Raw genomic sequence first — 25,518 nt, forward strand, 5'->3', positions numbered from 1 at the left:
AAGGACCGGTACCAGTCCCTGGCCTGTTAGGAACCAGGGCCACACAGCAGGAGGTGAGTGGCTGGCTAGTAAGGGAGTGAAGCTTCATCCCTATTTACAGCTGCTCCCCACCCCTTGCATCACTGCCTGAGCTCCACCTCCTGTCAGATCACCTGTGGCATTAGATTCTCCTAGGAGCACGACCCCTACTGTAAACTGTGCATGTGAGGGATCTAGGTTGCACACTCCTTATGAGAATCTAATGTCTGATGATCTGAGCTGGAGCTGAGGTAGTGATACTAGTGTTGGGGAGAGGCTGCAAATACAGATTATCATTAGCAGAGAGGTTTGACTGCACACTAAATGTAATGCGCTTGAATCATCCTGAAACCATCTCTCCCAGCCACCCCCATCCGTGGAAAAATTGTCTTCCATGAAACCTGACCCTGGTGCCAAAAAGGTTGGGGATCATTGTTCTAAATGATTGCTAAAGAGACCCTGTTTATCTCATTCCTAAGAGAGATTAAGACTATAGAATATTCTGAATTTCCTAAGCATTGCACAATTGATAGTTGGCTGGAGCATCCAGAAATTTATTGTTGGTGAGTGTTACTGGGCTGAACTGTGTTCCTCCAAAATTTGTATGTTGAAGTTGTAGCCCACAGTGACTGCATTTGGAGATAGGGTCTCTGATTAGGTAATCAGGGTTCAATGAGGTCACGAGGGTGGGCTCTAATCCAGTATGACTGGCTCCAGTCCAGTAAGAAGAGGAGATCAGTCACAGACACACACAGAGGGAAGACCGTGTGAAGACACAGGGAGAAGGTGGCCAGCTACAAACCAAGGAGAGAGGCCTCAGAAGAAACTAACCCTGCCCACACTTCCATCTGGGACTTCCAGCCCCCAGGACTGCAAGAAAATAAATTTCCATTGTTTAAGCCACCCAGTCCTTAGTACTTTGTTATGGCAGCCCTTGCAAACTAAGGCACTGAGTGTATCTTAGATTCTTATAGAAATTGTGTTATACTTTTCACTCCATACTTTAAAAAAAAAAACTTTCCTTTGGTGTACGATGAAAATTAAGAAAATCAAGTCTCTCCTCTGAGCATATCTTGCAGGTGTCAGTTCCTGAGCAAACCCGTGGGCCAGAGCTAGAGGAACGAGACAGAACTCTTGGCCTCCTCTCCTTGAGACCATTGGCTTTCTCTGCCTCTTGCTGTAAGTTTTGAACCTTGTCTCTCTACCCCTAAAACAGCTCTGTCCCTGGACTTCTGTTTTCCCGGCAGGGGATTTCTGGGTTGTTGCTTCTGTTTCATTTTTCACATTTGGTTGAAATCCAACCCTGACACAGATGAGTCCACTTAGGTAGCTTGAAAGAATAATTCAGATATTTCCCCTGTCTCCGAGGTCCAAGCAGTTCTCAGAATGAGTAGCCTTCTCTGTGCCAACAATGGCAAAGCCTCCGGAGCACAGAGGGGGCATGCAGCACGTGCCTTGAGTCCTGTTGGGGGAACTTCCTATTTGGATAAATCAGGGTAACTTTGGTTGCAGATGACAGAAAACCAACTCAAACTAGCTTCCAAATAAAGGAAGATGTGGAATAGGCCTATATAAGTGGGGTGTTCACGGCATGATGGTTTCAGGTACGGTTTGATCCTGTTTCACTTTATGTCATCGGGAATATGTCTTTCCCTTTCTAACTTGAGACTCTTCTTCCCCAGTGTGTTGGCAAAGAAGGTCACAGATTAATCATCCACAGAAAATACTGATCCCAAAGGAAGAAGCATGTCTCTTTTCCCAGAGTTACAGCAAAATCCTATGGGAGAAACTTGAGTGGTCCAGCCTGGGTTGCCTACCAATTTCTAAACCAGTCATTGTAGCCACATGCCTCCCTCTGGGACTGGGAAGTGGGGGGATGGGTGTTAGCCCCATCCTGGCCACTGAGAACAAGGAGAGAAGTGCCACGAAGGGAAAAAGTGAGCACATGGAGCCTTCATCCACGACGGCACTAGGCCTTTGCTTACAGAAAGTGCTCAGCAATGGGCAGCTCACAGAAAGTGCTTAAATACAATTTGATAAAAAGGGGAAAAGTGTTATTCCAAAATCTGAAAGGCTGCCATCTGGAAGAGAGTGGAATGGAAAGAGGATGAACTTGAAATCACGTGTAGAAGTTACAAGAGAGGCAGATTTCAGGTTCAACAGGAGGAAAGCCTTCTAGAACTGACGACAACAAAGAGGGTTGCTTCCTGACGTGGTAAGCGCCCCTTCCCTAGAAGAATCCTGGAAGGGACAAAGGCCACCCACCAGCAGTGCAGAAAAGGGGGGTTCTGGGTCAGGTGAGTTGGGGGCTAGACGGATCTCAAAGACCTCCTGCCTCCTACACATCTGATGATTCCCAAACAAGCTGCTCCTGAATTAGAAAACACTGAAGCAGCAAAGAAGGTACAAACCAGCAGGGAAGGGAAGGACATGGAGGGACTTATTTATTTATTTTTTTAGTGTTTTATGTTAACATTTCTTGAGGCCTGACTGTGTGCCCGGCCCTGGCTGCGTGCTTGCCTCCCTTGCCCCATGTAATCCTCACAGCAAGGCTGGGCATGGTGGCTCACACCTGTAATCCTAGCACTTCGGGAGGCCTAGGCGGAAGGATTGCTTGAGCTCAGGAGTTCGAGACCAACCTGAGCAAGAGCGAGACCCCATCTCTACTAAAACTTGAAAATAATTCCAGGCATTGTGGCGCACACCTGTAGTCTCAGCTACTAGGGAGGCTGAGGCAGCAGGATGCTTGAACCCAGGAATCTGAGGTTGCTGTGAACTACGTTGACACCACTGCACTCTACCCAGGGCAACAGAGCAAGACTCTGTCTCAACAACAACAACAAAAACAAAAGAAACTAATCCTCACAGCATGTCTTTAAATAAAGCTTTGGTGACCCCACTTCATTGGGTGAGGAATCTGGGGTGCAGAGAGGTTGAGCAGCATGCCCCAAATGACACAGTAGGTAGCACAGCTGGGACTTGAATGCAGGCCAGCTGCAACTGAAGTCCCAGCTCTCAGGGCACGGCAGGCCGGCCTCTTCCCTCTGTTCACCTCCCCCTCCCGCCCTGCCTCATCAAGGTCGACTTGATCCAGATGGCAGCAGGCGGGTCTAATGAGATGTGAAGGGTTTTCCTCACGGGAGCCAAGAGTGGCTGGGAGAGCATCCCAGATTCGTGTCCCCCCACTTGAGATGTCAAGAGCAAGCATCGTGGCCATGCATTAGAAACAACGATGACAAAGCCAGCGTTAGCACTGTGCCCTTTCCAAGTCCAGCCGTCCAGTGGCTTAGGTTGGAAGGACCTCACGCCCCTGGGCATGGCGTGGGCCCCACCTGCCACCCCCCACAGAACCCCACGTACGCCGTCCCTGGCATCCACACGGCCCAAACCGCCCACAGGCCGCCCCCCACAGGCACGGCTGCCGCTTCCTCTACACAGGTGTGAGCATCTGCTGAGGCGCTGAGACTTACCTGGGGATTTATACTTCCCTTTCTAAGAGAAGGCAAACCTTGAAATGAGACATAGACAACACGCAGGCCTCCTGAAGTCTGGGCCCAAGTGCACACGGCACGTTGGACAGGGTCTCCAGACATAACCAATCTCTCCCACTGCTGCGGGCTGGGGGTCAGTGATTCATTCCTGCTTCTTTCCCCCTCTGTGGCTGATGCTAGTAATCCAATTTCCAGGTTGGTCACGGCACCAGAGGTCCCACTGAGGCATGCAGTGAGCCGAGCTCTGGGTTTTTGTTTCTCTCTTCAGCAGAAAAAGCTCTGCTGTCGACGATGGGCGCTTTGACAGCCACCTTATCAAATGCTTCCTTCTGAAATTGACAGGACAGCTTGACGAAGGCCGAGGACATGGGCTTTTTGAGATAAGCATGTGATGGCTGTGACAGGAGTGCATTTCGAGAGGTTAACATCGCACCAAAGAGAGAGATGGTTTATTTTAAAGGTAAGTCTTAACTCAGCCCCACAAGCTTGGAGACCCAAATGCAGAGAGAATTGCAGGCTGAGCTGGGCTCCTGTAGGAGCCATTTGAAGCCCCCCGCCTGCAAATGCCAGCTGCGTCCCAGCAGCCCTCGAGGGTGGGTTCAGAAGAGAGAACATCTTAAAGACTTGCACAAGATGACTGTGACTTTGAGTTGTGTTGGGGAAAACATTACAGGCACATTATCAGAACATATCAATTATATATAATAACATCAATACGAGAGCTAAAATAAAATTCAAAGTCCTTGCGGGTAACAACTATAGCTAGCGATGACTCATCCTATAGGTCTTGAACTAAAGTTATGGTTCGGTAAAATTGTATATTTTAAAACCACAAAATGGAAGGTTTGATTTTCCATTCAGTCACCTGAAAAGGGCTACAGCACTATCCAGGAATAATGAAATTGCATTTCAGAGACCGGACGTGAGAGTGCTAGGGCCGTGCTCGGAGAGCGTATGCGTTTTTGTGACTCTTTCTGATTTGTTCTTCTCTCAGAGCTGCTGCCAATAAGCCACTCCTAGAGGACACTGAAAGGTCCTTTTCTGTTTTGAAAAGAAATAACATGCCTCGTCAAGAATTATTACAAATTTTGGAAGGAGGCTTTCCCGCAAGATCTTCATCTCTTTTTCTCCAGCAAAAATTGCATTTCTGTAATTCAAGATCTAGTCACCAGAACGTAAGCTAGACCTTGTTCTAGCAATCAGACAAATGGATAAAATGCTCTTTAGCCTTGCTAAGTTTAGTTCAATTAAAGAATAAAACTGTCGTGTGACTTTCACGGGATACTTACGGTGTAATGAAAGTGTGATTCCTAAGTGAGTCTAATATTTCAAAGATTTTTTTTTTTTAAACAAGAAAGACAAGTCATAGGTGGCTACCTGTTATTTCCTCAGGGATCACACTGTCTTAGAAGCGATGACTATGTTATCGTCATAGTTGAATATAGCTAAGAAACGGAGACATCAGAATTCTCCTAGACAAAGCCAGCTCCACGAGTTTTGTTTTGTCCCATTTTTAATTTTCACTGAAAATAATATACATACAGGAAAACCCACATACATACAGGAAAATCCACATCCACATGTCCAGCTGAATGAATTTTCACAAACCGAATGTATCTATTTAACCAGGCCACAACAGCACCCCAAGAGCCACGTCAGTCTCTCAGTGACTCCTCAACCTCCCCACCCCCCGAGGTAACCCATATCCTAATTCTAACACCGTAGATTGGTTTTGCCTGGTTTTGTACTTTATATAAATGGAATCATACAGTCTGTTCCCTTTTGTGTCTGGCTTCTTTCACACGTTATGCCTGCAAGATTCATCCTTGCTGCTGCCTACAGTTACAGAGAGTGCCTTCTCTTTGTCGGCTGGTATTCCATTGTGTGAATATACCACAATTTATTTATCCATTCTGTGGCTGATGGACATTTGGGCGGTTTCCAATGTGGGCTGTTATAAAGAGCCAGCTGCATGCGTGTGTCCCATTGGTTACAGTGTGCTGGTGCCCGTGACCGCTCCTAATTTGCGTGAACACTTCACGGGGCTGCTTGGAACCGCACCGCCTCTTAGGCCTGGCCGGCATTGTCAGTTTCGCCCTTCTGCTGGCAGATGCAGATCCTAGACGAGAGAGGCCACCGCTCCCCACCTGGGAAAACTGACTCTTGTTTTCATGAAAAAAAAAGTTTTTTAAAAAGATCAGCACGGGAGAACAGAAGTAAGTATTGTTTGCATTATCTTAAGAGATGCGAGCAGCTGGCCGCAGGGAATTTGGATCGGAAATAATAAGGTAACTTATCTTATTGAAACAGGAGATAGCCTAACAATTCTTGAACAAGGACTAGGGCATGACCAGGGAAGTAGAAAATAGTAGAAGCTGAGAGGTAAAATGTTGCCAAGAAAACTTAACTAAACCATCTCATCTCCATAGGTTCTACGTTTAAAACAAGGACAAAGAGCCAAGATTGTTCATAAACGAAATCACTAGTGTAGCTCTTCCCTGAGAAAGCAGGGCTTGCATCTCGGCCCTGGGCCTCCTGGGGATGCCGCCCAAGCTTTCTGGAAAGTTCTGCTTCTCCTCTGTGAAAAGAGGTGATTACCAAACACTTGGAGGGCCACCAGGGTCTACGAGGGAGGGGAAAGTAAGTGCCGGGATACTGAATGGATGCTGATCAAATGCTGTGTTCCCTCTCAGCCCCAAGCGCTGTGGTTTAGACAGGAAATACGTAACGCGTAAGTGAGACCTTGTGTGCTCAGGTGGGCTCGAATGCGGTGAATCGGAGGAAATTCAGAAGATGGACAAATCCAAAAGAGAAATGAGAAGACTGCATGGGTGCCAGCCGAGGACAGAAGAGTGAATGGGGAGGAGGACAGCGTGCTCCCAAGAGGACGCTTGCTGGCCAGGGCCAAGGTTGAGGGCAGGCACGGACTTTGTGCACAGAGCTGTCCGCCTTTTCATCCTATCTGGCTACACTCTACGAGTATCAGACTCTGGTCACCAAGAGAGAAGTCTCTATAGTTATCTGCATCTTGGAATATTCTCACCTGTCCAGACAAAACCATCTTCTGAGTCACTCGACCACTTTTGGGTGGGCTAACAAAGTGGAGCCTGAGATCTCAGGATTTGGGGTGCCTTCAGACCCCTCCTTCCCAGAACTTTTTCTCCATGTGGACCCCAGGTTGGTGGCTCCAAGACAGACCTTAATGTCTCCTGTGACTGGTGAGGACAAGTTTGGATTTGAAGGCAAAAGACAATATTACCTCTGGGAATAAATGGCAAGCAACACAATGATGCTTGAGGTCCAGGGGCTTAAAGCATCACCGCAGGGGCTCCCACTGTGCTGTGGGTCTCCGCAGGACGGGAGAGTCCTCACCCAGCTCACTGCAGGATGGCAGCTAAGACCCCATAAGAGGCTGCAGGAAACAGCAAAAGAGTAAATGCTCAGGCAGAAAAATCTCCCCAGCTCTGCTGGTTTCTCCACTTTAACAAGAGCCTGAGGCTCTACCTGTTGGAATCCCAGCCCTGGGCATAACAGTACTTCACTCTTACTCATGTATGTGATGTTTTCTGGCCCTCAAAGCAACTTACTTTATTCCAAGGTCAAAGAGACCAGGTAAATATCATGACACTCACTTTACAAATAAGCTCAAGCAAACCCAGAGGCAATAGGTGACTGGCCAGTGTATGAAGAGCCAAAGGCCATAGGTCCAAATCTCCTGAACATGGTCATAGACCATGTCTGGGGCCTGGGGTCACCAGGTGGGGAGGAGAGAAGGGAGCAGGTTTACTGAGAGACACTGCAGAGGTGGGGCTGCCAGGGCGTGGGGAGGAGCCAGACCCTGAATGTAGGGGTGGCAGGCAGTACTGGCTCAGCCACAGTGTTGGGAGGCTCAGGTTGGCACTTCCTAAGAATGCCAAGTGAGTAGATCTGAGAGATGCTTGGGTGGTAGAGTGAACAGGAAGAGGATTTAGTGACCAGCTGCTTGAGGAAGGGAAAGTCAAGAAGCCCCTAGGTTTCTGGTCTGTGGATCTGCGTGGGTGCTCCTGCCATCGCTGGCCAGCTGACCCTGGAGGTCAGCCTTAGGTCTACAGACTAACAAATTGGATTTCAGGAGTCATCATTCATTTATTTTGTCAACAAACAGTAATTGAGAGCCTATATATGCTCTGAATGAAGAAAGGAAGAAATGATGTTTTAAACATTTTTTGTAGCAATGGGGCCTCATCCTTCTGGAAGCTGTGGTCTGGTGAACATGTTCAGGGGATTTGGAGCTATGGCTTGAGTCTGTTCATGCACTGGCCTCACTATGTTGCCCATGCTGGTCTTGAACCCTGGTCTTAAGCAATCCTCCTGCCTTGGCCTCCCAAAGTGCTGGAATTACATGCATGAGCCACTGTGCCTGGCCAGAGATGATTTTTTTAAAAAAAACTTAAGCAATCAAAACATGTCACTTCTCTGCTTACAAGCTGTCAGTGGCTTTCCATTGCATTTGGAATAAAACTCGAATTCCTCCCCAAAGCCTCCAAAACCTCAAGGGAGCCAGCCTTCGAGACCTCCACCTCATCACCGCTCGCCCCTGTCTTCAGCCTGTAATCACTCCGGGCCTGGGACCCTTCCGCTTATTCCTGTCTCAGAATTTGCACACTTTGAAGCAGGTCTGGAGCCCTCTTCCTCCTCAGGGAGGCCTTCCCGCCACCCTGTCTCTGTCACTGCCAGAGGGATTACCCCCTTCGTGGTCCTTAGGATCTGATGTCACCTGATGTATTTGTCAGCATGTTTGTTAACCCTTTCCTCAGCCATATGCTATGTTGAACACACAGGTGGAAGAGTCACAAGGCCGCAGCTGTGCCCGAGACCGGGCCTGGGGTCACCAGGTGGGGAGGAGAGAAGGGAGCAGGTTTACTGAGAGACACTGCAGAGGTGGGGCTGCCAGGGCGTGGGGAGGAGCTGGGTAAGGAAGACGCTCTCCAGGCCCTGGTGGATGGCAGTGCGGGGAGGGCCACATGCGGGTACAAAAGGCGCGAGCAGGGCTGTCCGCTTACTCGGTCTGTGGGCCTCCGAAGCATCGGAGAGGACGTTCCCGTGTGTAGCTGGATCCAGAGCTCAGCAGGGGTCAGAGCTGGAGGTGTGATTTTGTGAGTCCCCGTGTGTAGCTGGCCATGGGCCCTGTGGGTGTGGGTGAGATGGCCTCCTGGGGACAGAAGAGGGAGACAGGCGGGGGCCTTGGCGCAGCCCTCAAGGAGCTGGGTAAGGAGCTGGTGGGGGGCAGGGAGTGAGCTCAAAAGGGAAGCAGGGGGGTGGAGGAAGGAAGTCAGGAGATGACGGGACCCAGTGCCTGAAGAGGGAGGAGTATGTCAAAAGGTGTGGGTGCGCGGGCTTGGCCCCAAGCCGGACTCCTCGAGAGGCCCCACCAGCCCTGCCAGCCAGCACTCTCCACAGCCTGTGCAAGCATCAACTCCCCAGGCCTCGCAGGGCCCCTGCCTGTTACTTCCTCCCATTCTTCAGAGTTGAGGAGCAGGGCACAGAGAGGGTGAACAACTTGCCTGAGCCACACAGGCAGGGAGTAGAGGTATCCTGTTCTAACACCCCGCCCCCCAGTCTGGCTCCAGAGCCTAGTGTCTTTATCACCACCCTGTGCAAACACCACCACCCCCGCCCCCTTCTGCAGACTCCTCTCTTGATAGCGCTGATTCAATAGCAGACAATGTGCAATTGCCAAACTCTAGTCATCAAAACGTTAGCATTGAATGTAAACAATCTCTTTTCAAACATTCAGTTAAGATAATGATGCAATCTTTAATCATTCCCCGGCCTCCTGCACATACACCCTTTTTATCTTTATCTCCCTCTGGGGTGGGGTTCCCGAGCTCTGGGAGGCTTCTTTGCAGCCTCTGAGGTCAGGCCGGTTGCCTGCACAGAAGGCCCTGGGCCATGCAGGCCTACCGGAGCCCCAGCATTCAGGCTGAGATCAGGGCTAGGCCACCCTGCTCCGCCGGAGACACTTGTGCACGGCGCTCTTCACACATCAGCTGAGCTTCTTGACTGGAGTCTAATTTGGGCCTGTTTCATTATGACTTGGGTGAGAGGACACCCTAAGTCAGAGAGTATCTTGGTGCTTTTTAATGACTTCGAGAGTTTCTCTTCTTAATAAGCTGTCTTGCAGCATCATTCTAACCATGCCTGCTTTCCTGTAATGTTGATAACTGACATTGCTATCTTGCCCTTCCTCTCACAATTTCAAGCGAGTCTTCAAAGGTTCAAAAAGCCTGCATTTTAAATGAAAAAAAAAAATCTTGATATGCAACCAACCTTGTGTTTCACAAAACCAAACAGCATTTTCTCTTTGGCTTAACAAAATCTCAGAGCAGCCAGCCTTGGAGTCTATTTTAGTTACTTTACATCCAAATAACGCTGTAGGATTTGGTGAAAAGCCATGTGTTTACTATCATGAGACAGAAACGTGTTGAGAACATCCAATTGCTATCGTGCAGGATCTTCTAATAGCCTATTGCAACTTCCTGCACTTCAGAAATGACACACTTTGGGGTAGAACTTCCTATTTTATAAACCACATAAATTCCCCACCCATTCCCCTTACAACACTTTGACAAGCTGACTACGTAGGATCTTTATTTTCCCACTGTGATTGACGCTTCACACGAACCTTTGCCACGCTCTGGGAATGCATAGGAATGCAGTTGCACTAAGGGAGACGCACTCTTCTTGTTTTTCCTTGCTTTGAAGGTCAGACATACATTCAGTATTTCCCCCGGTTGGGTTCCTTGCAATCAGGATCTGTCTGGAAAATATATTCCTGTCCCATGAAGAGAACCCAGAGGGAAACGTGTTTGCCTTTTCGTTGATGTGATTATTATGTGGATTTTGTAGTTTAAAAACAAAGCAACTCCATCCTGCAACTGCATTCTCTGTGGGAATCTAACCTTTGACTGGGCTGACTAATCTCATCAACCAATTAATCCCACACTGATTATTGCACCCACTCACACTCAGCCACAGTTGTCAGAGGAACTTCCACGACTTCCACTGACTCTTCCCATGTACTCGGCCGGGCTTCAGGCCCTGCCTTTGGCTTTGTGTTCATGGTGGTGATTCTCAACCACAAGTCTGATTTGGTGGCCCTTCCTCTCGTGGCATCAGTGTGACTGGCTGTGGAAGCAGAGAGACTTGGGTGCAAGCTCTTGCTCTATAGCACACCATCTAAGCAGCAGCTTGGGTGGAGGGGCCTTGACTTCTCTCTCTCCTTCCTCCCCCAGAGCCAATCAATCACCAAGTCCTGCCAATGCTGCTTTTCCTTTCTTTTTTTTTTTTTTTTTCCTTCTTTTGAGACAAGGACTTGCTCAGGTGCTGGGGCTAGAGTGTAGTGGTGTCATCATAGCTTACTGCAACCTCAAACTCCCGGGCTCGAGTGCTCCTCTTGCCTCAGCCTCCCGAGTAGCTGGGCCTACAGGCCACCATGCCCACCACCATGCCCAGCTAATGTTTTAAATTTGTATGTAGAGACAGGGTCTTGCTATTTCCCAGGTTAATGCTGCCTCTTAAATGTCACTCAGCTCCACCTGCTTCTCTCTGTCTCACTGCACAACATGGCTCGGCCTCTGTCACCCTTAGCCTCATCCTAGTCTCCTAGTGGTCTCCCTGCTTCCACACACAGCTCTTTTAAAAATGCAAATTCAACCCATAGCACCCTCCTGCCTAAAACCCCTCAATGGCTGTCTGTCGCCTATGAGTCAGGGCCGAGGCACTTCTTTATCAGCCGGAAGCTCCCCTCCATGACCTGGCGCTGCCTGCCTTCCCAGCCTCGTGTCCTACACTCCCAACCGCGCTGCTCACCTCCAAACATCTCGCACGGCTTGAGACCGCTGCACACACACTGTGCCAGTTTGCTCTGCCATGCCTTGCCCTGGGCATGCCTTCTGAGGGACGTCTCTCTGCCCCTTTTCACCCAATTCCTGATTATCCCCAGCGCAGAGCTGACAGCCTTTAGACACCTGCTCTGCATCTGTGCCCTGCGCCACCAGCCCTGAGCACTCCCCTGGTGCCCCGGGGCTTGTTTTCTGAGCTCTCTGGACACCCTACTTTTACTGCATTTGATGGTATTTCTCTCTAGCTCTACCTCACCTTTCAGGCCCAAGTCCCTGCGAGTGAGGACAAGTGACATTTTTTTCTGTATTCTGCCCAGATGGAATCTATCACAGAGTAACATTTGTGGGTCACTAACTGGGTGGCTCCTAGCGCACTGGACTTTGATCTTTACCCCACAAAAATCACCATTTAGGTTTCCACAAATACTTGATTTGAATTTCACTTTTAAAAATTGCTAAATTATTTCGCATACGGTAATAGATTAAAACATTATTCAAAAAACATAACACACTGCAGACCAGCAGACTAAGTGTGTCGCAGGGATAAGTCATTTTTGTGAAGACTTCTGAACAAATCTTCTATCATCTGCTGGTTACCTAAAGAATATCCCAAGGTTGCAAGGCTGGTTATTTTTTAAAAACGGTTACAGTTTACAGCCCTTTATCTGTGTGAATTAGGAATTTCTCACTACAACTGCCAAAGCAAACTTTGAAAATAAACTCGACCCTGAGGCTGGCTTCAGATTGCAATGGTTTCCCATAACTGCATTTTCTGTTTTTTTAAATTTATTAAAACAGCCTGAAATTTGCACTGCTTGGCTTTATGATGTATGAGTATAATAAGTTAGAAGATATAATGGAAATGTATACTAGTAAAATGCACCTTTAGCCGTTAATATTTTAGAGATTTCTGTAAAGTGTTATTTGTAAGAAGGGTTTAGCCATTTCTTTAAAAGTCTGAAAACTACTGGCCAAGGGGATGTCTAGAGTGGTGAGGCTGAGGCTGTCCAGAGACCCGGCACCCAATTTCCAAGAAAACAAGGCAACTCACTGCCTGGGGACTGGGCCCAGGAAGGCAATGGAAGAGCCGCGAGGACCCTTTCAGCCTTCTGCGGAGGGGCAGCGGGGAAGAGCAGGAAGAGGCCGGAGTCCCCTCTGAGCCCCTGGGATCCCTGCTCTCAAAGGTCTGTAGGTGGGTCCCATTGCCTAGTTCAAAACCAGCTCTTCTCTGCTCCGTGGCGGGGGAAGCCCTTGGATGACAGATGCTCAGATGCCTGTGTGCCAGAAGCTGAGAGAACAGTCCCCCGCCCTCCCTCTAAATTCAGCAAGGGCTAGAGATCAGAAGAAACCAGGCCTCAGGCGCTTTGCAGGAACCTGGCAGGGCTGAACAAGGAGAAACAGTTCAGTGCTGGGCCCCTCTGTCTGGAACTAGGAGGTAGCATGTGCCCTTCTTCTCCTTCCTCCAGATTTCGTTCTAAGTGAGTGCATCTGGCTTGGCTGTCCACCTGGGCCTCATGTCTGTCCCCTGCTTCCACCTGCTCATTTAATGAAAGTAGATTGGGCACCATGTACAATGCTGGACTCTGGGGTTTCTGCAGCCATGCTTACCCAGGGATCCCTCACCCTAAAAAATTCCTTGCCTCGATTATGCCTTCCCCTAAAGCCATTGTCCTTCACATGGAAACTTCTAGAAAGCAAGGTTTCACCACCCGAGACTATCATGGCCCATCCCTCCCTAACCTAATAATGCACCTGGTTTTCCCCTGCTGCGCCAATGACATCATCCTCTCAAAGGTCACCAGCAACTTCCTGATTCTAAAACCCAGCAATTTTCTGTAAGGCCCACTCATCCCCTACTCCCTCCTAGGGTTTTACACTGGCAACCACCCCGCCTCCCTGGGATGCACTTTGCTTCTGTGACTTCACCTCCTGCTTCTCCCTCCCCCTCTCTGACCACTTCTATACTGTCTCAGAAGACTGTCCTACCTCTTCCTGTTCTTCTAAAGGAAGATGGTGGTGTTTGTCTACCACAGCTGCTGTAACAAGGTGCACACACTGGGGGCTTAAACAGCATTAATCTACTTCCTCGCAGTCCTGGAGGCTGGAAGTCTGGGATTAAGGTGTCAGCAGGGCTGGTTCCTTCTGAGGCCTCTCTCCTGGGCTTGTAGACGGCCCTCTTCTCCCTGTGTCCTCCCATGGTGTTCCCTGCCTGTGTGTCTGTGTCTAATTGCCTCTTCTTATAAGGACACCAGTCAGATTGGATTAGGGTCCACCCTAATGACCCCATTGTAACTTAATTACCTCTGCAAAGGCCACATCTCCCAAAACGGTCACATTCTGAGGTACTAGGGTTAAGATTTCTGTATTATTATTGAATAAATGGTTTTTATTAATTTCATTTTTTAAATTACAAACGTAATGCATCTCATTAAAACAAAGTAAAACAATCCAATAGCGTTTGTAGAAAAGGTTAATGAGATATGATTTCCAAATAAACAACTATAGCTCAAAGTTCTTTACTGAGCTCCAAGACCAAAATCCCAACGCGTTATCAAGCATCTCCCCACGATGGCTGGCATGTCACACGCAGTATCTTCCTCCCAAACATCTTCTTCTCATCTCCTCTTGTGATCACTTAAATTCCCCACCGCTTTTTCAGTTCCTTCTCTCCTCTTCCCAATTCATAGCCAAACATTTTGTCCGACGCCCTCTCAAGATGGCTACATAATTTGCAAGACCCAGGTCAAAATTCGTGGGGCTCCTCCTTCACAATCTGTTTGGAATTTCAAGACAGTGAGGGCAGAGCATTAAGCCATGCTAGGGGCCCCTCTGTCTTTGCAGTCCTGGGAGGCCAGCCCGGCCTTCTGTCTGCTGTCCCTCCTACACACGCTCTTTCTTCCATCCCTGATCCCCTGGACACCACTTGCCTAGATTTCCACGGCAGCCTCCTGTGACCCCACATCCGTCTCATCCCCCTCCAACCCCACCTGCCACCCAAGGATGTCTGCCCCTGTGAGCTCTGCTCAAAGCCTCCGCTGTGTCGTTTCTTACAGTCTCTTGGGGACAGCATTTTAGGCTCTGATTTCCTGACTTGACTCCTACTCACTCCTTAACCAAACACAAAGCTTGAGGCAAATGTTCCCCTGACTGTTCTCTTTCCCCTGAGTGTTCTCCTCACAACCCACCCCGTGCCTGGGTGCAAGCTGTGCCATTTCTCTGAAATCCTACCCACTGCATTTGTACATGGGAACCTCTCCAAAGAGCAAGGCCTACCTCTTCGGAGAAGTGTTTCCTAACCTCCAGCTTGGGTCCCTTTGCTTCTTTCCGGTCAGCCCCACGGATTCAGGGTCCATGCTCAGCCCTGCTGTGGGCCAGCGCCCTGCCAAGGGCTTATGTGCTTTTATCATTCGCACCTTTAACCCCCTGGCCTGGAAGCTTCTATCGATTCCCCTTAGGGGCTTGGGGGGGAGCTGGGGGGCTGTGCAAGGCCACTTATGTTGGTAAGTGGTGGGCTGGGGGACAAACCCAACAGCCTGGCTCAAAGTCCATGCTTATGCTGCACCTTGCGGGGCTGACATTGGTGCACTTCTACTACATCACACTAGACAATACACTAGAAATAGATCTTGTTCATCTTTGTTTTCCTCGAGGTGCTTTTTCTGTCTCTGCAGTCAGCCCTATTCGTTTATGTGATGTAGCAGTGGTGGGTCTTAAAACACTGGGTTAGCCCAGGAAGCTGCAGTGACCAATTATATTACCTTGTATTTCTGAAAATGCAACCAATTGAGGATTCCTTTCAAAAGCACTATACCTTGAGCACTATTCAGGAAATGTGTATTTGTCAATCACACTTAACTATGAATTGGCAACTCCCAGTTGGCTTGCCCTCCTCCCTTCCAACTGAGAGCAGTCAGGGGGTCTCTGATTGAGGGGGCAGGCTAGATCCCCCAAATTTACCCTTTTGTTTGCTTTTGTGTTAACCTCTGTCTGGACCCCACACTCCTCTCCCAGGCCAGGCTATCAAAAGGGTAAAGGAGGAAGCCAGACTTCTAAGTCCCCAGTATTTCTTCTCTTCCCACTGGCACTGGGGGAACCAACTTCTCCCAGAACTTCCATGGGGCCCAAATGGAAATGGTTCTCTCCTCGCCGCCTTCATCCCTTGCCTGCCCAAGGAGTAGCTCCACGGTGAGGCAAGTGAAAGCTGGGGCGGGTTTCAGTTGGAGGAGCACCCGGTCAACAAAAAGTTAGAGAACACGCAACTGTTAAATATTCCCTTGTAAAATAATGTTTCATGATATGGAATTGTATATTATCGAGTGAGAGAAAAGTAGATTATTACAAAGCAGTGTGCATAATAGGATCCCATTCTTACACTTGTATATTTAAATAAATGTGCGTATTATACTTGACCTGTAGAAACTTGAGAAAAAGTGTACTGTAAGAAGGGAGACATACTTTTCCAAAGATAGTCACCAAAATGTTTCAGGATCTAAGTGGCAGATTTTTGGATGAAATTGTCTTCCCTTTTAAGAATGTATTTAAATTTTTATTTTATAGTTCCGGTGTGTTTCTCAGGGACACGTGTATGTTCTGTGCTGAGCTGGAGCCCGTGTGGCCTGTGGGCCTCCTGGTCGGCACACAGTTCCCCCCTGGCAGCTGCTGGGAGACACAGGAGGAACAAGCGCCACCACAGCGCTTCACCTGCAGGCATGTGAGCGCCTTGGCCAGGCAGGAACTGGGTCAGGAGTGCGCCACTTCCCCTTCATCGGGAATTCCAGGCTGACGTGGAGATGTGATTCGACCTACAGGGTGTGACCAACCCAGAGGAAAACTGTGAGTTGAACAGACTTCTCCTGAGTCACCGTCTTGTGTTTCCGCCACCCTGCCCGTGAGGTTGGCACAGAGGATGATGGCTCAGGGGGCTCCTTGCACCCTGCCAGCAATAGCCCCGGCTCTGCCCCCGCAGCCCCCACCCTGAGAGCGCCTGCCCCTGACTCTCCTCAGCCTTCCCTGGGCTGGCATGTCGTTGGCATTCTAGAAATGCTGGTCGAGGCACCAGGTCCCACCCTGACCGCACACTGCCTGTCACCTCTGCTTAGATAGAAATCCCTCAGCGACTCCAGCCCTCTCCCACCCCACACCGGAAATCCAAACTTGGGGAACAGGAAGGGTCTCTCTACAAAGAACACACGTTCCTGCACCTCCACACTCCCCTGCTTCACATACATGGAATGGGTGAGAGAAAGACACGAACACGACGAAACAAGCCAGGAGGAGAAAATGCTGGGCGCTGCATCCCGTTTGTCCAACTCTACCAGCAGAACGGATGGAGACATTTCTAGGCCCTTGCTCGGGCTGGTCTACTGCCTGGACTGCGCTCCCACCCTCTTCTTCGGGCCCTTCCTTCTCCACAAAGCCTTCTCAGCCCACAAAAGCTGCTTGTGACACTGCTTGTACGGTCATTTCACCGTTCTATGGTTTTATATCTTATCTCTTCCCAGATACAAAGCTCTTTGAGGACTGAGACCACATTCCTGACTGCAGCCAAGTGTACCGAGCTTGGGACTGAGACCTGGGAAGAGACCTGGCTCAGCCCCTTGGTGGTGGGGTGCTCCAGTGGTGCACTCGGTTAGCGCTGTACTTATAAGACCACAGATAAGTTGGTTGAACCACTTGGAAGCCAACGGGAATCTACATCACAGGACTTGTGGAAAGATTAAATGTGACAATACATGTAAGAGTCCTGGCAATCAGTTATGTCTCCAACCTTTAACATCTTCCTATCCTTCACAATACCTATCACAGGGCCTTTCTTGTTGTAGATGTTCAATAAATATTTGTTGATTGATTGACAGATGGTGCTTCACACTCCATTCCTCCCTGAATCTCATCTGTTTACTTGAGAGTTGGTCCTTAGGAATGCATTATGGAAGGGTTTGAATGTTATATCTTGACAGCCACAGACATGAGAGATAAATATTACTGATTATTTTTTAACTATCTACAAAGTAGTCTAAAAATTTTTATTGTTGTTCTGTAAGTTTCCTGCCCCCAGAGAAAAATAATATATCTTTGATTTGTCCTAATCTTCTCTCTCCTTATGATTCGTATGGGGCCTGTTCACTCTAGTTAGTATAAAACCCATTTCTTTCATTGCCAGAGTTACTAATGAGATGTAATTGAATAGAGGTTGAACTGGGTTTGAGAAAAGTCTGTATCAACCAGTTCTGATGGACTAGGACTCATGCGAGCAATTAGTAGTCTTTTCCACAAAAGCTATTTAAGAAAATGTGATCTACCCAACATTAAAATCAATAGTTATGAAAACTCAACATATCAACTCTTTTGGAATGCAGCTAAAGGAGTACTTATGGGAAAATTAGAGCCTTAAATGCATATATTAGAAAACAAAAAAAGTCCATAAATGAATGAGCTAGAGTTTAACTCATGAAGCTAGGAAAAAAACAGCAGTGAATTTAATATTTGTCTCAGGAAGTATTATATTTCAATGAAACAATACACACACATTTTCATACAATGTACACCAAATTTATAAGGTGCCATTTTGAGTTTTGTAGCTGGTTTGCATACTCAGAGTTTGGCACATATTATGTGCTCAATAAATGCTTGATGAATGAATGGATGAGCCCATACCCAAGAAATTTCACATTTTCTAGTAGCCACATTAAAAAATATAAAGCATAAAACAGGTAAAATTCACTTTAATATTATATTTTGTTTCATTCAGTATATCAAAAATACCATCACTTCAATATACAAACAATATAAAAATCACTGAGATATTTTACATTCTTTTTTTCATATTTCTAACCCTTCAAAAGCCATTGTGTATTTTACACTTAAAACATATTTCATTTTAGGTGCTAAATTTTCATCAGAAACACTGAGTCAGTATTTAGATTTCATAAAATTGACCACTGAAAAGCATTTACACATATCCAAGCTGTTTGAAACTTATTTCAAAGTTTTCTAATAATTGAATTGTCAGTTTTTAAAATTTAAATATAAATATTAAAACTAAATCAAATTATTATAAAAATTCAGTGCTTCAGTCATGCAGCCACATTTTTCTAGTGCTCAATAGCCACATGCAGCCCAAGGCTCCCGTGTGGGAACAGTGCAGTCCTTGTTCATGCAGATATTCATGCAGCAAATCATTGTCCCTTCCAAAGTGTTCCACCTTGCCTCAGCTGTCTGCTGGCCCTTGTTAGGATATGGAACTTTTCACTCTGACCTCAATACAAAGCACTTTTCCTGCTTAAGCTGCTCTGTAGAAGGTAGCCTCAGACTACCAAAGCACCTCCCTATAGTTTATGTTAATTTCTATTTGACAATAGCACTAAGTGTGCTATTTTCTTTGTTTCTCAAGCATCAGTAAACTACACTTCAAAAATATGAATAACTCTGTGCAACTGAAGCAGTAGGGTGTTTTATAAATAAATTCCCGGCACTGGATTTCAGAGGGCACCCATGGGAAGGGGATGAGAGTTTCCTGGGTCAGTCCTCTCCCCAACCTCCAAATGGGGTGCTCCTGAGAAGAGAGCGGAAGGAGAGCTCATGGCAGTGTTGCTCCCTGACCTTGAGCTTGCCACCTCCGCCCACCCGGAGCTTCATGACAGGCCAACACGCTGACACCCCAACACCCCGGGCCACCTGTCTCCTCCTTCGCCCACGTGGTGTGGTCAGAAAGGAGGAGGATTTATTCTAGCTAAATAAATTGAACACCCAGTCAGGTCACTGTGCTTTGGCATAAATTCAAGACTTGGAGTCCCCTTGGGAGTCTCTTCCCCAGACGGCCTTGCCCTTTTATGGCTGGTCCTTCCAGCTTGTAGAAAGAAGCTCAGAAAAACAGTTCAAGGACCCCACTTTGGGCGTTGACACTGACTCACAGTGAAATCCAGGGTGAGTCTTTGTGGCTGAGTTTCTAAAACAGGAATAATCAGGCCTTCCCTACTTACTCCACAGCTACTGTGACGAAGGAGAATATGCATTGTATGTAAAAATACCTGGGAAAGCATCACCTACAGTAGCATTGTCAAATCACATTGGCTGAGAGTCTTCCAACATACACCAGGAAAGGCTTAAAAGATAGGTAAGCCTCCTAGGCCTTCTACCAAGAAGGCCAACTTATACCCTGTTGGGGCTATAAATTGGAAAATTTGGGGAGGAAAATTTGGCATTATCTTTCAAAATGTTAAACGTTCACACTCTTGGATCTATAAATCCCACATCTAAAAGTAACCTGAGAAATACTTGCATATTAAAGAAGATGTGGGCAGCCTGGTTTGTAATAGCAAAAGTTGAAGCCTGCCCGAAAGTTCTAAGAGTAAGAGGGAACAAAGAGAACTGTGCCGTTGCCAAGGAGTGAGGGAGACCTATGTGTGTCCATGTGCAAATGAGGCCGGAACCTTCCACTAGTTTTTAAAAGCAGATTACAGATTTAATGAATAAAATATTATATATATATTATTCATGTTACATTAAAACCGTGGAAAGAGGCTGGGCGTGGTGGCTCACGCCTGTAATCCTAGCGCTCTGGGAGGCCGAGGCAGGAGGATCGCTTGACATCAGGTGTTCGAAACCAGCCTGAGCAAGAGCAAGACCCCATCTCTACTATAAATAGAAAGAAATTAATTGGCCAACTAATCTATATAGAAAAAAATTAGCCAGGCATGGTGGCGCATGTCTGTAGTCCCAGCTACTTGCAAGGCTGAGGCAGGAGGCTTGCTTGAGCCCAGGAGTTTGAGGTTGCTGTGAGCTAGGCTGACGCCACGGCACTCACTCTAGCCTGGGCAACAAAGCAAGACTCTGTCTCAAAAAAAAAAAAAAAAAAAAAAACATGGAAAGACATCAGTAAATAACCTCCCGGGAGACGGACCTATGTGTGGACCTTATACTTCCTACTTTATGTTTCTATATTGTTTAAATGTTGACACTGAGCATGTGTAACTTTACTAAGTGATAAAAATATTTCCATCTTAAAAAAACAGTGAAAGAGAAAAATTTTTGTCAAAAATGTGCTAGGCATTAGGGACTTGAACATTTTAAATATGATTCGTTTCCTTGAGGGACTCACAACATAGCCAAGCATTTTTAAAAGAAAAAAAAAAAAGAAATCTCTTCCCTCCCCTCTGAATAATGATCTCAGTTTTCCAAATCACTTTGTAAATTTTATTTTTAAATGATTATATGAAAACGCCCACTATTATTAAAGCTGTCTATAGCTTTGAAGTCTCAAGATACACTTTACTTCACTTTTTCCTTTGTTGGTTCATGAAATATTTACCAGACATCCCCCAGCCAAAGCACTGTACCGTGTGCTGCAGTGGAACAAAGGGAGTTCTTGTTCTGAGCTTGGGGAGTTTGCAGTCTGATGGGATGCACTAGAGGTTTGTATAAATAATAACAACACGAGGGAGACATGTTAAGTGCCATAAGAGATGGAGCAGGTACAGGGTCCTCAGGCTTCAGAGAGCACGCTCTGGGGATCACAACAGGAAAGAGGGTGGCTTTGTGGAAGGAACAGTTGACCTGGGTTGTGAAGGAAGTGGTGGGATTTGGGAAAGGAAACATCACTTGCCAAATTTAGAAATTAATTCAGAAATGTCTTATAGCTCAAGCAGGTGCTAAAACTTACCACTCTTATTTTTAATTCCAGTGACCGAACCAACCTCTGCCACACGGTCACTCCTTTGTGTTGCTTAACCAAAGGGTAAGCCCGTGGTACTTGGTGGTCTTGGTGGCCTGACCCAGGGCTGGGCCTTTGGAGCTCTTAGCTGAGGTTTTTGCAGTGTGGGTTCAGGGTTACCAGCTCTCACCCCAGAAAAGCAGCCCTTGGATAGATTTTTTTTTTCTGGTCACTGGAGACCTCTCAGCAGACTTGATCTCTGACCTGAGTCAAAAGTCATGCTTGTGTGCAAACCACACCCCGCCTCCTGCACTTCAGAAGGCAGCTCCCATTCATGGGGCCCTGACATACAGCCCATGTGACCGTGGTCCGTGGAGCTGCAGCCACTGCCTGTCTCAGTGGAGCCAGGCCCTTGAGCAAATGCTGCTCAATGAAACAGCAGTTCTAACCATTTCCTCCCAAATCCATATTTCGACATTCTAGAATGTCACTCCATAAAGGTGTTCATTTTCTCCTTTTTTTTTTCTTTGTTCTCATGACAATTTAAGGAGTGCTACATGAAGGTCACCCTTTCTTCTAGTAACCGTGCCAAGTCCCAGCAAACAAGAGGAGGCTGAAGGCTCTGGCTGGGTAAAACATCATTTGCGCAAGCATATTAGGAACCACCGGGACTGTGAGCAGCAGATGTTCATAGACACAGCCAGGATGTTTCTCTTCCATTCTGTTCTATAGGTATGTATGAAGCCGTTAATATGTACCAGGCACAGAGGATACAAAAACGAATGACCTGGTCCTTCGCCTCTAAGAGTCTGCAGTCTGATGGGGGAGACATCACTGAAGATCATATTAATAGGTGCCATTATTTGGGGACTCCTCTAGATCAACTACTATGGCGGTATGATTTCTATCACGCTCTCTACAGCATACAAGATAGGTTGCCTTGAGCCTCTTTCCATCCATGCCGAAGCAGAGGTCCAGGAAAGCCAGCCTCATGGGGCACAGAGGAGAGCCCAGGTAGAGCTGGAAGTGCATGCAAGGCCCACAGGGAGTCTACAGAAGGTGGGAGTGTTGGCTGGGCGTGGTGGTTCATGTCTGTAATCCTAGCACTCTGGGAGGCCGAGGCGGGCGGATCGCTCAAGGTCAGGAGTTCGAAACCAGCCTGAGCAAGAGTGAGACCCCGTCTCTACTGAAAGAAATAGAAAGAAATTAATTGGCCAACTAAAATATATGGAAAAAAATTAGCCGGGCATGGTGGCGCATGCCTGTAGTCCCAGCTACTCGGGACGCTGAGGCAGAAGGATCACTTGAGCCCAGGAGTTTGAGGTTGCTGTGAGCTAGGCTGATGCCACAGTGCTCTAACCCGGGCAACAGAGTGAGACTCTGTCTCAAAAAAAAAAAAAAAAAAAAAAAAGAAGGTGGGAGTGCAGGTAAGGCAGAAAAGGCTGTAAGAGGGAGGTGGACAGGTAGGCAAGCAGCCCTGAGGCCAAGAGGTCTGCAGGAACGATGGCTTCACGAAGATGGTGACACCCCTGACCAAGAAACATGCCAGAGTCCCGCTTCCAGAGCAGAGATGGCTGAAGCTCTGTCTTCTTTTACCCAGTCCCTCTCTTCCCCTCAGTAGTCACTTGGACCTTGGTCAGCCCCCTTGAAGCTTCAAGGGGTCAAACACAAGAGAGATGCAGAAGGAGCACCTAGAGTCAGTTTCCTGGGAGGAGCATGCTCCTCTGGGAGTGACTTGGCAGAATCACTTCACATCGAGCAGAGCACATTGTGTGTCTGCCACAGACCAGACACTCTGGTGGGAGGCAGTGGACCCATGGGCCGGTTGAATTTGCGTTGGTCCAGGAGGCTTATTTACCTTTCCTTCCATTTCCTGAATGCTCTGCTGATAGTGGCCAAACTTGATCTGTGACGTTGGGCAAACAAATTTCCCGTAGATGGCTGCTTACTCATCTGTATAATGTGCAGGGTTGGACTTGATCACTTACAAAGCCCCTCCCTGCTCTAATCATCCGTAAGCCTAAGTCAGCATTTTGAGGAGCAAGATGAATTTTCACACCCCTTCCCCCCTATTGGATGGACTATTTTTATTGCACTGGTCAACCTTTACAGGTGAAAAAATATCTTATGCTAAGCCTTAAACATTTTGACAGAATATGGAAATGTAGGTTTTGAAGAATTTAAAGTAGTGGGTGTCAGGAAAGCCAGGCTGTGATCTAGGCTGCATCACCTATTGGCTACTGAGCTTTGGATTCACTCTGTTCAAACCCCAGTTTCTACATCTGTCGATGATAGGAAAGCATCTTACCACGTGCAGCTGTCAGAAGGATCACATAAGATGACAGATGTAAAAGAATTTTTTTGCAAAGATAAGAAACTAGACAAATGTACATTAGGAATAGAATTTCCAGTATTAAATTCTTGATGGGCCAAGATCTGGCAGGCAGGCAAAAAACAAAAGGAAAGGAATGACAGGTGAGCACAGAGCAATTAGTGATCAGGGCCCTTCAGTAAAATGAGGGGAAGAACTGGCTGGCAAAATAAAAATCAGAAAAAGGGTGATTTGATTCCCTCAAGGAGAAGGAAGGGAGCTATTATGAGTAGTACCAAGGACTTCCACGGTCCAGGTAGAAATGCCCTAAGCAGGTTCTTCTTTAGGTAAATGTATCTTTCCCTACTGGAAACCAAGCACCAGGGTCAGAGAGTATTGCAGTTCATGTCACTTCTCAGATTGCTCACTTTGGGATCATTTGGCTGAACCACCCACGGCATTTAAGGATGAGGAAGCAGGCCAGGGAAGGTGAGACGGCTTACCTGAGGTCACAGGAGGGGAAGCATGCTCAAAGGCCTTGGGAAGGGAATTCCATCGGAGGGTGAGGGAGGGAATCAACATTGCCCGAGCTGCAGCCAGGGGCCGTGCAGAGGGCAGATCTCACCCAATGCTAAAGGAGCTGTCCTGGATCCCGCCAGCAAAGGATGTTTGGGGTTACGAGGCAAACTCCTCTTGTGTGAGAAGCAAGCTAGAGCCAACAGGATATATATCATAAGCTGTGTCAAGCTAGGCTCACTGATAAAATTGTAAGTTTATACAGACATACTGTGAAGATACTGCAGGTTTGTTTCCAGACCGCTGCAATAAAGCCCGTACCATGATAAAGCGCGTCCCACATTCTGCAGTTTCCCAATGCATATAAAAGTTTCATTTATGTTATGCTAGAGTAATTAAGTGTGCAATAGCATTATGTCTTTTAAAAAAGTCATTACTTCTTTAAATACTTTATTGCTAAAAAAAAAATGCTAACAATCATCTGAGCCTTCAGCGAGTCTTAATCTTTTTGCTGGTGGAGGGTCTTGCCTTGATCTTGATGTCTGCTGAATGATCCTGGTGGTGGTTGCTGAAAGCTGGGATGGCTGTGGCAATTTCTTAAAATATAACAACAATGAAGCTTGCTGTATTGCTTCACTCTTCCTGTCACAAAAGATTTCTCTGTAGCATGTGACACTGTGTGATAGTATTTTACCCACAGTAGAACTTTTTCCAGAATTAGGAGTCAGTCCTCTCAAACCCTGCCACTGTTTCATAAACTAAGGTTAATAAAGCATTTGTTGTCATTTCAAGAATGTTCACAGCATCTTTTTTTTTTTTTTGAGACAGAGTCTCACTCTGTTCCCCAGGCTAGAGTGCCATGGCGTCAGCCTAGCTCACAGCAAACTCAAACTCCTGGGCTCAAGCAATTCTACTGCCTCCCAAGTAGCTGGGACTACAGGCATGTGCCACCATGCACGGCTAATTTTTCTATATATTTTTAGTTATCCAGCTAATTTCTTTTTTTTTTTTTTTTTTTTTTTTAGTAGAGATGGGGTCTCACTCTTGCTCAGGCTGGTCTTGAACTCCTGAGCTCAAATGATCCATTTGCCTCGGCCTCTCAGAGTGCTAGGATTATAGATGTGAGCCACCATGCCTGGCCTGTTCACAGCATCTTCACCAGGAATAGATTTCATCGGAAGAAACTACTTCTTTGCACATCAGTAAGAAACAACTCCTCATCTGCTCCAGTTTTATCAGGGGATTGCAGCAATTCAGTCACATCTTGAGGTCCCAGTTCTAATTCTAGTTCTCTTGCTATTTCCACCACAGTGACTTCCTCCACTGAAGTCTTAAACTCCTCAAAGTCATCCAGGAGGGTTGGAATCAATTTCTTCCAAACCCCTGTTAATGTTGATATTTTGACCTCCTCCTGTGAATTATGAATCTTCTTAATGATAACTAGAAGGATGAACCCTTTCCAGAAGGGAAAGACTTGAAAGTCAACTCACTCCTTGATCCACGGGCTGCAGAATGGACATGTATTAGCAGGCATGAAAACAACATTAATCTGCTTGTACATCTCCATTAGAGCTCTTGGATCACCACATGCATTGTCAAGGAGCAGTAATATTTTCAAAGGTATCTTTATTCTTGAGCAGTAGGTCTCAA

The sequence above is a fragment of the Microcebus murinus genome, chromosome 3 (genome assembly GCF_040939455.1).
Source record: "Microcebus murinus isolate Inina chromosome 3, M.murinus_Inina_mat1.0, whole genome shotgun sequence".
NCBI classification, from domain to species: domain Eukaryota; kingdom Metazoa; phylum Chordata; class Mammalia; order Primates; family Cheirogaleidae; genus Microcebus; species Microcebus murinus.